The following is a 5,000-nucleotide window of genomic DNA, read 5'->3' on the forward strand; positions in this document are numbered from 1 at the left end:
GATTTACAATCAAGGAAAAATAAACAATATGTAATTATTATTTCAGGATAATAAAGAAAGAGTAGACGTGATTCAGAGATGTAGCGCAGGAAGTCATTGTTCAAGTTATTGAAGGTGATAACTAGAAGTTTTTAGTTTGGAATACTCGCTATGGTAGATTATAGAAGGAAAAAATAATCTAATTACAATTAACTCTATAAAATCAGACTTTGGTATTTTAAGCTCCCCAAAAAAAGATACAGCAGAAAACTGGTATTGAAAGATATATAAAATTGCCGATCTTTGCAGTACCGAAAGAGCTTGGGAATATTTGCAGACAAAGAGAACTGACAGTAAGGTATAGACAGTTAATTAGAATAAGGAAAATTGGGCAATGGGTGTTAAAGGTAGGCTACATAGTGGAAGAACGGAAGTGGTTGATCAATAAAGATGATTAGGAACAAATAACAAATTATAGTGCAATAAAAGAAGTGATTCACAGAAAATGTAATAAAAAAAAAAGGTAATCGGCTGTGTGTAGTATATGTAGCGTTAGCAGGATTGACTGGTATTTATGTTGAAATGCTTGAGAGAGAGAAGAGAGAGAGAGAGAGAGAGAGAGAGAGAGAGAGGAGAGAGATCGTATTAAAGAATTACCAGATGATCTAGTCACGTGTAAAGATTGGTGAATAAAAGATTGTCAAAAATATTGAAAGCGGAAGAATATCAAGTATATGTGTTGAACATACTGTCTGAATTAAGTATTGAAAAGGAAGGCTTTGATTTTTAGGAAAATCAATTGACTGGCCCTGTGTGTGGATGTAATGAAACGGCTAATGTAGTGGAAATTGCTTCTTAGAGGGATTTATCCAGTATTCATTACAGGCCGTCATCCTGCCTTTTTTTTTTTTTTTTTAATACAACCCTAAAAGGAAACGGATTAATGTTGAAAAAGAAAATTAATATATTTTTTTTTAGTTGATTTACGGTGCCCGTATGTTACTTTTCAGGTACTTTACATGTTTTAACGCAATTGAAACACGGCTCTGTTAAATACTATTAAAAATGTTCTAATTTATCAAGAATCGTTTTTATGCTTTCATGGCAACCTCTCAAGAAGATCCTTCTAAGGAGAACAGCTGGATTATAACAAACGGATTTTGATAACATATTTTCCCATGCATAAAGTAAAATATCAGAAAATATCAAAGATATAATAATGGGTGAAAAAAGTAACCATATCCATGACAAAAAAAAAAAAAACGAAGAAATGATGATGCTTATGAGTGTGCTTAAATGCAATGGAGAAATACTACAACAAAGTGTGATAGTTTAGTTTTATTCAATTTACTATAATTTACGCCGTGATAGTTTACCTTTATTAGAACAAATTAATAAGTGGAACATACCTCAAAATCCATACTGGTAGTAAATTCAATAAAGTAGCAAATATCTCTTTAACGACTTTACCTTCCCTTGGACGATGTTTTGAACCACATTAATTATTAAATTATTAAATAATGACATTTGCTTGAGCCATTCAAACACTGTAACGTGCTTTCATACCAACTGTTAGACTGAGTTCAAGAACATCAGTTTTCGTTATATTTGATGAAATAACTGAAACCTATCTGTTGTGCACATGCAAATGAATATATATATATATATATATATATATATATATATATATATATATATATATATATATATATGTATATATATTAGATATATATATCATATATATATATATATATATATATATATAATATATATATATGATATATATATATATATATATATATATAGGTCTATATATATATATATATATATATTATATATATATATATATATATATTATATATATATATTATATATTATGTAAATATATATCTTATCTCCCGCTTGTCCACTTAGTATAATGGTGTTAGACAGCGACAGATTGTATGTCTTTTCTTACGACTGTTATTCGTAAGCATTGTGGGTTCTACTTCTCTTCTCGCATACGTGATATCTGGTTGGTTCTTCTTTAGAATAAGGGAGATGACTCAAACGGATGATGTTTTAAATTTAACAGCTTTATTTCTTAGCTCCATCACTGGAGTAGAGAGATAGTTTGGTCGGACAACCGATCCGTTGAGTAACTAGAAGAACTAACAATATATGAGCATCGTGTCGATAGCGGAACACTAGCTATCTCAGCGATTTACATATAAAATGAGTTTCCGCTGCGGGTTAGGTTAACAGGTCAACCGCTTCCCATGGAAGGTGTTGTGAGCTGTTGACAAACTACAGAAATGATGATATGTCCAAATGCAAACCAGGCTACTGCAAGCATTGCACAGCGTGGTCCAGTTTCACATGGTCACGTAGGACGCTCCTAATGACCCCTTAGGTCGTGGGTTTTATTTACAGATGTGGAATTTACCTGTATAATTAAATATAATTATTACACACATATATTATTATATTATTATATAAATTATATATAAGTAAAATATAATTACAATAATATTATATATAATTAATATTATATATATAGTATATATATATTACGTATGTATTATATTAATAGTAGTACATATTATATATAGTATATATATATATATATGTATATATAATATATTATATATATAATAATTATAATATATATATATATATATATGTATATACATATATATATATATTTATATATATTATATTATATATATATATATATATATATATATATATATATTATATATATATATATATATATATATTATATAATATATATAGCTGAGTCAGTGTTAAAATAAAAAAAGGAAGAAGAATGAAAGTGCTGGGACGTAAGACAGAAGCAGCAGCACTTAAGAGGACAGAAGAAGATAAATTAAACGGTAAATGTTCTGTTGGAATGTTAATGGATGCTCTGAATGCGAAGAAAAAAATTACAGGCGCAGCCACACACAGATTAAACAAAATATACAATGAAGGAGGAAAATGCTACATTGTAGATTTTAAATACCATTGCACCTCACACACAAACACACACGCAAACACACACACATTTCTGTTAAGGGCTTTCATTTCATTTTAACCCGTTAATAAAAGGAAATCTACTCTATTTTCTTGACTTAAGAAAAAAAGCAGCATGGGCACTCTCAACGTTCATGCAGCTTTTGGTGTTTAAATTACAAAGTTATTCCTTTCTTATTCTTTACAATTTTCTCATTATTTTGTTTAGTCCCATCTTTCGCAGAAGTGTGATACAGACTGTTGTTAATAGCCTTTAAGAACCTATATTTCCAGTGCATATCTTAATCATATCGGGAAATCTCCAGTCTTGTTAATAATTACTATTTAGCACTTTAAATAGGTGAATGCCGGCAAAAAACCAATACTCTATAATAAAGTAATTTATTAAATGTTGTTTTATAAGAATTCAGCGAGGTCCTTTAACTTTTGTTGGATTTTGTCATTTAATAAGAAATAGAAAAAACAATCTGATACTGAATTTTATTCCAATACATGGGGTCTGCTTATGAACGATTTATATATAAACATACATAAACATATCTATATCTTAAGAACTTATCATTAAGCAACCATATTTGTTTGATGGATAACTGACATTGATATCAAATCGTATGGAATTCTCTCTCTCTCTCTCTCTCTCTCTCTCTCTCTCTCTCTCTCTCTCTCTCTCTCTCTCTCCCAGAATATGAAAACGAAGCTGAAAACCAGCACTTCATAAAGCAAGGGTCAATAAAGATAGACCGAAGTAAGACAAGAGCTTAAGATAGGATGGTAGTCATTGATGACAGGCAGTAGTTAGTCATAAGTAATAAAAAGTAAAAGATGAGCAGAAGTTCCTTGGGCGCGATCGAGTTTTCCGTACAGCATATAATGCCCATTCTCAGCTGCCGCCTGGTGGTGGCCTGTGTTGTTGGCCCCTTATAAAGGTGCAAGATGCACGATCATGACTAACTTTAACCTTAAATAAAATACACACTACTGAGGCTAGAGGGCTGCAATTTGGTATGTCGGATGATTGGTGGGTAGATGACCAACATACCAATTTGTAGCCCTTTAGCCTCAGTACTTGAAAGATCTGAGGGCGGATGGAAAAAGTGCGAACGGAAAGACAAAGTCATCTCAATATTTTTCTTTTACAGAAAACTAAAAAGTACCGCGGCCATTTCAAAGGATGTTTATATAACGCGCCCTTATTTAAATAGATTCGAAGCTGAATATGAGAGTCAGACATAAAGGAAAGAACATGACCGGGAAACTACCAAACTCAGACAAATAAAAATAAAAGTTAAAACAATTTTCATTTGTAAAACCGTTTATGGGGACTTTAATTATACGTAATAGCCGGAAAGGATTCTGGAAGAAAGTAAGATTTTCATACAAAAAGCTTTTTAAAAATTCTAACTTCAAGTTACAGTACTACGGTTTCTTAACGTTTCTCGGAAAATTGCAGATAAATACCGAGAAAGGTTCCGTTATATGATGACATACAGTTAATGACCAGGAAAAGTTTATAACATCGTTGCACTTAGTATAATACACTATTTGTACTCAATGGAAATGGAAATTCCTTATATACTTGTAGTTGAGAAAATTTTGAGGAAAAATGTACAGTAAAGTATAAATACAAATTAAATACACAAAATCATAACAAACGTGTATATAGTATATATATATATATATATATATATATATATATATATATATATATATATATATATATATATATATATGTATAACAGAATCACGAAAGTTAGGAACGTGGCATTTATTTCATTTATATATATATATATATATATATATATATATATATATATATATATATATATATATATATATATATATATATATATATATATATATATATATATATATAGGCCTTAGCTATAAACCAGAGCGTTTTAAATGGGCCTTTTATACTTGAAACGTATCCTGTCTTAATGAAAGAATTTATTTACATATAAGTATATGTACATATGTATGTAAGTATGCATGTGTGTATGTATAAT

The sequence above is a fragment of the Macrobrachium nipponense genome, chromosome 6 (assembly GCF_015104395.2).
Source record: "Macrobrachium nipponense isolate FS-2020 chromosome 6, ASM1510439v2, whole genome shotgun sequence".
Taxonomy (NCBI): domain Eukaryota; kingdom Metazoa; phylum Arthropoda; class Malacostraca; order Decapoda; family Palaemonidae; genus Macrobrachium; species Macrobrachium nipponense.